The sequence below is a fragment of the Nannospalax galili genome, unplaced genomic scaffold (assembly GCF_000622305.1).
Source record: "Nannospalax galili isolate Female #2095 unplaced genomic scaffold, S.galili_v1.0 scaffold824, whole genome shotgun sequence".
Classification (NCBI taxonomy): domain Eukaryota; kingdom Metazoa; phylum Chordata; class Mammalia; order Rodentia; family Spalacidae; genus Nannospalax; species Nannospalax galili.
This window is the reverse complement of record NW_008351697.1, coordinates 1,137,977-1,146,917: the sequence shown is the minus strand read 5'-3', so window position 1 is coordinate 1,146,917 and position 8,941 is coordinate 1,137,977. Positions and strand designations below refer to the sequence as shown.

At 41.5% G+C, this 8,941-nt stretch overlaps 1 protein-coding gene and 1 long non-coding RNA gene across 2 annotated transcripts in view; one reads left to right on the top strand and one right to left on the bottom strand.

Moving 5' to 3' along the window:
- The window catches only part of LOC115066886, an 18,523-nt gene extending 9,692 nt beyond the window's left edge, over positions 1-8,831 (top strand). The window contains exons 2-3 of the long non-coding RNA XR_003846332.1: positions 6,881-7,007; positions 8,777-8,831. This is a non-coding gene — a long non-coding RNA (uncharacterized LOC115066886). The remainder of the gene's footprint in view (positions 1-6,880; positions 7,008-8,776) is intronic.
- Positions 1-8,941, bottom strand: part of Arhgap42 (Rho GTPase activating protein 42) — a 311,085-nt gene that overhangs the window by 237,742 nt on the left and 64,402 nt on the right. The gene's annotated exons all lie outside the window — the stretch shown is intronic.

Below are 8,941 nucleotides of genomic sequence, written 5' to 3'. Positions count from 1 at the left end.
AGGTAACCCTAAAATCTTTTAAGGATTAGATACAAGCTCCCAAATACTTTTGACAGGTTGCTAGAATGAAGGTATCTTTTTCAAATACTGGAGTGATACTTCTGTGAAGTTGTAATGTGAGCTCAACCACTGAGGACAGAGTAGACGTTATATAACTCTTTAATGGCATATGCCACTGAATAGTTGATAGGAAAACACACTCAAGTCGATGGCAAATTTGCTTTTTGGGATGGAGACAATTTAATTGCAATGGAGCTGTCAGGCTGGTGTTCTCTAGTATGGGGCCCTCAAGGGCATTAATGATGGTACTGTTATGTGGTAGTTAGTTGTGAGTTTTAGGTATGGAAATGTGAGCAATGTGTAGGTCTAATAATGAACCAACCACTTTCTTTAGTCATTGGTTATCTCCTTAAAAACAAAACACATGTTAAATAACATGAAAATAATATTAAAAAATTGCAAGACACTTTCATTTCAAAGTACTTCAAACACACTGTTACCACACCCAGCACACACCTGAAGCCTGGGCGGTTCACAGCAGAGAGGAGCAGCAACCTCAGTGTCCCACTCCCACTCCTGAGCTAGGGCCCTGCAAAGGCCAGCTACGAGCAGCATTACTAATTATACTTCATGCTGTTTAGTCTCAGGGTCATCTCCTGAGTTTCAAAGAAGATGAAGGAAATCCTGATAGCAGTGTGACAAGGGTGGTCAGTTAACATTATAACCAAGGGCATGTGTTAGTCACATGACAAGCAAGACCTTTTCTTTCACCTAGGTAGTAATAGTCTGCTGGGGAATAAACACATTATTTTCATCAATAGGATCACTATGAGGCTAACCTTTGACCCACAGTGAGGAAGAAGCAGGTGTTTCTTCCGGGTAGCGCTGGTTTAAGGACAGGAAAGGGAAGCAAGCTCATTACAACTCTGTTTAGAACACCTACCTTTTACCTTTATTTCCTGAAGAGATCACCAAGATTTCCTCCAGCTTGCTTAAAAACTCATAAAACTAAATTAGAAAGACTGGTCGTCTCTGACTAAAGCATAGCTTTCCCTTTAAGACGAGGCATGCCAGAGCAGCACCCCACCATCACCAGGACAACACGGAGTGAAGCCTACTCAAAGCATTAGCTAAGGACAAAACAACAATTTTTAGATTAAAATAAATACTTCCCACACTAGGCTATTTTATTTCACAAAATTAAGCTCCACTTTCATGTTGAGGTACCAGGGAGAGACAGTCCTTCACAATGCAATCTGCTTCATGGACAGTACCTTTGTAAAGGAGTCCCTACCCATCACTTAACTGGTATGCCAACAATTTAGAGGCCTAGGAACACAGAACTGGGAAGCCAGGTCTTCTGTGTACTTCAGTGTCAGCTAGGGGACAGGGAAAGAAGAGAAGAGATGTATAAAGGTCGGTAACGGCCAAGCAGAAGCAGTCCATAATGGAGTTTCCTTTTTCCCACACTCAGTGTCTTCACAGGAACTCAAACTCCAGGCCTTTTCAGACTGTCCATGGACTTCAGGAGGTGCCATGTCTCACTGATGACCTAAGATCCGTTCTTTCTCTCTCACATGTACTCTGCAAAGCAGCCTGACACTCGACCTGGTAACTCTGTCTCCTTCCCCAAACAATTGCAAATAGTGGATGAAGTCATGTGTGCTTGTTCCAGGAACAGCCATGTTTCATACGTATCCCTGCTATAACTTCTGTGTCCTTAGGATAGGGGACATGAAGTATAACAATCACTATACTGTCTAAACGTGCACATCCACACCCACACACATACAGAGCCAGATGGATCTCGGGGATACATCATGGCAATTCAGTCACTGTGTAAACATCATAGAGCATATTATACAATCCCAGCCTGCTACACATCTAGGACACATAGGAGTGACATTGTATATGCAGTCTGTTGTTAACCAAAATATTGTTATATAATGTTTGTCAGTACGTGTTGTGTATGTGTGTGTGTGTGTGTGTGTGTGTGCTTCTAAATAATCCAGTCAAACTTCCAAAGCTGCATCAGCCCTGAGTCAAACTCTGCCAGTGGCTAAACCCACCCTGGAGCATCAGAGATGGTGCCTGAGCAGGGCTAGCAGTTGAGGACTTCCTCCCTCCATCCATCCGTTCTCTTGCAAGTCTAGGCACCAGCCTCCTTCATTCGCAGGACCCAACCTGTATGGAACTCTGTCTTCTAGGCATTCTTTCCCCCACCTTTGCTTTCTTCCACAGATCAGAAAGCTCCTAGATAATGTTCAGGCCTTGAACACTGTTGCCATTCAAATGGGTTCGAATGGGGTAAGATCTCATTTCCATGACTAGCTTTTGCCTACCTCAAGTAAGTTCTTAGGCTCCTCCTCACAGTCTCAATGTTCCATCTATAAAAGAATGCTAGCCCTCACCTAAGATTAGAATAAATTCAGTGGCCTGGGGTTTCCTCAGCAAATATATTTTCTCCCCTTCTGTATCAAAAGGAAAAGTTCAAGCACATCATTTACAAATGTACATGTTAACAAGAATCAAAGAAGATCACATACACACACACACACACACACACACACACACACACATACACATTGACAATCAAAGAAGACAAGAAATTGAGAAGGAGTTAGGGGGCATGGGAGGGTTTAGATGGCTGAGGGGGTGGGAATGATACAAATACAATATCCTAGAATTTCTCCAAAAACTACATATTTAAAAAAATGGCAAAGGAAGAGGTAGGGTTAGAGGTAGTGAGCACAGCTAGGTCTTTCTTCATCTTCTTTTATTTTTCCTGGTGAGATAGGGTCTCATGTGGCCCAGGCTGGCCTAGAACTTGCTATGTAGCTAAGGATGCCCCTAAACTCTTGATCCTCTGCCTCTACATCCCAAGTGCTAGGATTACAGTCATGCACTACCACATCTGGTTTCATGAAATATTTGACTTGATGCCATATCAGGGATCAAACCCAGGGTCTTCATGCCCGCCAGGCAAGCACTACAGCAACTGAGCTGCATCCCCAGTCAAGCTAGGTTTTTCTGCAAAGCCTGCATGTGCATAGTGGGTCAGTGAGTGACAAAGTCCAAAGTCGTCTAGCATTTCAGACTTCTCAAACTTTGGAAAAATCACAGAAAGGACAAGCATGCATTTACAGGCTTTAGGGAGTCCCCCCCCCCAAAATTAATAAACTTTTAAAACAATTTTCAGATTGACACAGAGATACTGAATTTCTGTTAAAAATAAATAAATAAATAAATAAATAACATCCTAACACAGATACAACGTATCCCAGGAGAACATTTTCATGGATAGTCACTGTTCTGAGGAAAGCTACAGCTGGACTGTGGGCACGGCAGCATCAGGCAGTGGTGTGCTGGGGGTATGTCAGGAATGAGTGTGGTTATCAAGGCATTTCTGAGAAAGGAGCCCTTGGAAGGACATGACAGTGAGGGGTCATGGGAAAAGAAGTCCCGCTCACTCCCCTTCCTGGCAACAGTCACAGTGCACAAGTCATATGAAAACTGATGTTTACAAAACTAGGAACTAAGTGGGGGTACAAAATACACATGTTACACTTGCATCACACTTTAAAGATTTTTCTTTAGGAACTCTAGAAATAGTTTTCCAAAAATTTCACTACATTTCACTGTGCAAAATGTTTAATCCCTGTAGCTCTGATAAATTCAGTTAAAGTATTTCTCTTTTTTTTGACAGCATCATCTTATTAAAAGAACATGGAACTTAAAATAATTTGGTGCTAGGATCCACATATGAGGAAGAACATACATCTTTTATTTTTCTGAGTCTGTGTTACTTCACTTAGTATAACGGTTTCTAGATCCATCCATTTACCTGCAAATTTCATGATTTCACCTTTCTTTACTGCTGAATAGAACTCCATTGTATAAATATACCACATTTTTTAAACCAAGTCGAGGGGCATTTAGTTTGCTTCCATCTCTTAGCTATTGTGAAAAGAGCAGCAACAAACATGGTTGTACAAGTGTCTGTACAATAGGATGAGTCCTTTGGGTATATGCCAAGTAGTGGTATAACTGGATCATATAGTAGGTTCATTTTTAGTTTTTGAAGAGTTCTCCACACTGCTTTCCATAGGGGTTGCATGAGTTTGCAATCTCAGTTAAAGTATTTCTTATTCAAAGTTAATCATCAATGAAACTCAATTCAACAATAACAAAAAGCTATGTTTGATTTATCCTTTTCAGAGTGACATGCAATCTGAAATCATTTCCTAGTGTCATAAATTTCTCAGAACTGCAAAATTTCAAATTAAAAGTTCTCTTGGTTGAAACAACATTGTTTAAAAACCAGGTAAAAAGATCCAGAATTTCCAAGAATATTTTAATCAACAAAAAAACAAGAGTCCCTTACTTTATAATTTCTTTGGAAAAACTCACAGTCCAAAGCTATTAACCAATTAACAAAACTTGGCTTACATAACTAATATTGCCAGCTCTTTCATTTTCTTTTTACAGGAGACTGGCTAGTCAAGGTGGGTCAAGTCCAGAGCATGGGAAGTAGAAGCAGAAGGGTCAGGAGTTCAAAGTCAGCCTTAGCTACACAGTGAGTGTAAGGCTTACCTTAGCTACATGTAGGATACTTGAACTTAACAAGAAAAAAAATTGCCAAATGTGTACACATTATATGGTTCTTTGTCTTAATCTGGAATTATGAAGAAGTGTGAGTGCTTTTCACGAAGATCTCAAATAGGTCTGATCTCCAGAAAGCTCGCTGTGTAAGTTCTGGTGGAACGCTGATTTCTTTGCAGCTCTGCCTTTACCAGTGGGAGCGGGCCTGAATGCCTCCAACCGAATGTTATTAGATTAAAAAGTCAGAAAACATATGGAGCAGTGACCTTGGCATGGAATGCAACCATCAGTTTTCTCCCTCCTGCTTCTTAAAGAACAAGAAATCAAAACACTGAAGCAGGAAATGTAGTAACAAACGGATCTCCACACATTCACTTCATTGGTAATAAAACACCTACTCGTTTGCTGTCATACCTTTTCTCATTGTTAAGGAGAATATGTGACTTACAGGTTTCCTACATAGTCCTCTCCCTGATAAAAGCCATAAAGTTTCCTTAAACAAAAGTAGTTAAAGGACCTGTGCTAATTTGCTTTCCTGTTCTGTGATAAACATCATAACCAAAAGCAACAATACCTTTGACTTCAGGTAGCACCAGTCCATGGCCAAGGGAGCCAAGGCAGGAACTCAAGGCAAGAACCTGGAGCAGAAACCCTAGAAGAAGGCTACTTACTGGCTCTCTCAGTGGTCCGCTCACTGGTTCATGCTCAGCTAGCTTTCTTATATAGTCCAGGCCCACCAACCTGGGGATGGTGTGGCCCACAGTAGGCTGGACCCTCCCACATCAATCACCAATCACTATACTCTCTCACACACAGGGCCATAGGCTAATCTGAGACTACCTCAGACAGACGCAAAGCTGCGTCGAGTCGACAGCTGAGGCTAAATAGAAGAAGACCAATGAGTATTGATCTACACAACCTGCAAAATGAGGATTATGCATGTTAGAACGACTGAGTCCTTAGGCTTCAATGATTTAAGCTAATGTCACATCCTGCCATGGTACCCCTTTTTAAAAAATTTTTAATTACACTTATATATTTGTTGTGTGTGCAAGTGTGCACATACATATGTGCCAAGGCACCTGTGTGGAAGTCAGAGGACAACTTTCAGAGTCAGTTTTCTTTCAAGAAAGACAGCGCCACACTGTCAGACTGCAGTGCATCCCTCATACCCCACAGTGCTGCCGGGCTGCACTGCAGCTACTAACACTAACATCTAATGGGACAAACTGCTCTGGTTATCTCAATGAATTTGGGTCCTTCCTACATTTGAATTCCATCTACATTAAAGAAGAGCTTCCCACCTTCCCCTCTCCTCATAATTAGTACTAAAGATAGAGAATATGTGTAAGTAATTGCCACTGAAGTATTCAAATAAATAAAACCAAGTCAACATCTGACAACTATAAAACCCACTACAATATCTTTACAACTCACACTGACTCTAAACTCTGGGGGTAAAAAGAAAAAAGAATTTTTACACTGACTCTTCTCCCACTTCACATCAAAAATAGCCAAAAGTTACTCCGGGCATAAAAATAAGGTCTTAGACATCTAGCAACTACATACGATGTGTAAAACTTGGTATAAAGCTCTACCGTGATTCTTTCTTACTTCATAGTCTACAATCTAATAAGAAAGAAATCACCATGGACCTACTTTATGACAGGGAAGGAGGAGGAAGGAACTAATTCATGGACAGCTGATGTGTCTAGAGCCAGTGTGAGAGCCAGGTAGGTGGCACACACCTACTGTCCCTGCATTTGGAGGTAGAAGCAGGAGGATCAGCTCAAGGTCATTACTGCAAATTCAAGGTCAGCTTGAGCTATGTGAGTCTGTCTGAAAAAATTAAAAAGTAACGTGAGGAAGGCAGACAATAGTATCTACAATGCTGCCGTGAGACCCTTCTGCATCCGCTCCCAGTTCAATATAAATCTACTACTACCTTGTAGCGCCAGAAGTTTCGATAAGGATTCCATTTTTTTCCACATTAAGTTTTAAAGCAAATAAGCTTTATCCTGCCACAAATGATTAAGCATTGACTCAGGGCTGGGAAATCCTGGGCCTGGCAGAGAATGGATGACGCGAGTAAATGGTCAGGTCACGATGGGTTGTGGTGGCTTGAATGAGAATGTCTCTCCATAGATGCCAAGTATTTGGACATTTTGTCCCCAGTTGGTGGCATTGTTTTAGGAGGCTCTAGGGGGTATGGCCATGCCAGAGGATGCAGGTCACTGGGGGTTGCTTTGAGAGTTCTTAAGCCTGGCCTGATTTCCAGTTTATCAGCTTCCTGTGCCTGCTTGAAGATGTGAGCACTCAGCTTTCTACTCCTGTTCCAGCCAGCTCGCCATGCCTCCCGTCATGATGGACTCTAATCCCTCTGGAACCTGGAAACATAAGCTCAAGTAAACTAATCCTTTTATCCTTTTTCAAATATTTTATGTGTATGAGTGTGTTGCCTGCATGTATGTAAGTGCACCCACATTGTTCAATGCTTGTGGAGACCAGAAGAGGGCACTGGATCCCCTGGAACTGGAGTTACAGATGGCTACTGGCTGCCATGTGGGTACTAGGAACCGAACTCATGTCCTCGGCAGCAGCACTCAGTGCTCCTAACCACTGAGCTATCTCTCTAGGCCCTAATCTCTTCCTTTTATAAATCCCCTTGGTCACACTGTTTTATCATAGCAACCAAAAAGTAACTAATATGGACGTTCGTACCAAGAGGATGTGCAGGCAATACAGAAAGGGTAGTTAGAGTAAGGTGGTTATAAACACCAACCTAAGGCCATGTGACCAGTTGCGGAAGAGGCTTGTGATTGAAATGAGTATTTTTGTCCTATTTTGTTAAGAACATGCTTGTACATATACACATTAAGCAAATATTTGTGTTTTCCTTTTTTTCTGAATGGCTTTTTAAAAAAATTCTTTATTTTTTAGAAGAAGCATTTCATTACAGCTTTAACATAGTAACAATTTCCAGAGCAAAGACACATCTCTTTCAAAAGTAGGAGGCAGAGGCAGGTGGGTCTCTGTGCATTCAAGGGCAGCCTGGTCTACATAGTGAGTTCCAGGCCAACACAGTGAGACCCTGTCTCAAACAAAAACAAAAAAAGTTAAAACTAAAACTCATGCTGGGTGTGGTGTCACATGCCTTTAATCCCAGCACTTGGGAGGCAGAGGCAGGTGGCTCTCTGTGAGTTTGAGGCCAGCCTGCTCTACATAGTGAGTTCCAGGACAGCTGGGGCTACAGGGAAACTCTGTCTCAAAAACACCACACCAAAAAAAAAAATCTCCATTTCATTTTAAAATATACTGCTTCTTACAGAAAGACTCATTGTTTTTGCTAATAACACTTAAATGTTGGCGCATGCGTCTCTAATCTGTATATATCTGATTATTACTAGTCATAGTCAATTGCATTTGGATCCTTGACACCTGTGTATGGATATAAAGTCATTGGGTATATTTCAATGGCAATATTGATCACCTCTACTAATTAACATGACGTAAATTTTTATGCTTCCTCCTCAATATAACTCATTTTTGTTGATGTTTTTGTGTGTGTATATATCACACAGAACATCCCAAACCATCTTATTCATCTATCACCCACTTCTCACGTGGCACCCTCCCACAGCCTCCCCCTCCCCACTAGAGAGCCCTTACAGAGTATGTTTTCTTTAAAAAAAAAAAATGTCTAATGGAGTTGTTAAGTGTTGCAAATCTAGGTTATGAGATACTAAAGGACTAAGCATTCCTCAAGGTCCTTACCACCTACTCTAAGGTATATGATGCACTTGCAATTGTACGCAGGACAGTTATATCATGTGAGGCAAAATTATGACCTTGCCATTGTTTTCATTTGAAAATTAAACATGGTAAAAGTAAATGTAATTAGATGTCAAGTTGACTTGTGATAGCTAATCTTGGTTGTCAACTTAACTGGATCTAGAATTAGTTGAAATGAGAGAGACTTTCTGGATCTGATTATTTTGAAGCTGGAAGACCCACCCTGAGTGTGGGCGTTACCCAAGGCCAGGGCAGAAGGGAGCTTCTGCTTTTTGCCTGCTTGCCTTCTCTCTCACTGGCGGTGTCATCTTGCTGCTGTGGTTTCCTCCACTGATAGTAAAACCAACTTCTTTGGATTCCAATGTAGACTGAAGACTCACAGACCTCCAGGAATTCTCCAAGCCTTCAGCACCAGATTGGGACTACTGAGGCATCCAGCCTCATGGATTGAGCAGCTATTCAGATTCTTGGCATCTCCAGCACAGCACAGCCATTGTTGGACTACTGGGCCTCTATTCTGTAAGCCAATCTAATAAATCTCCTTCAC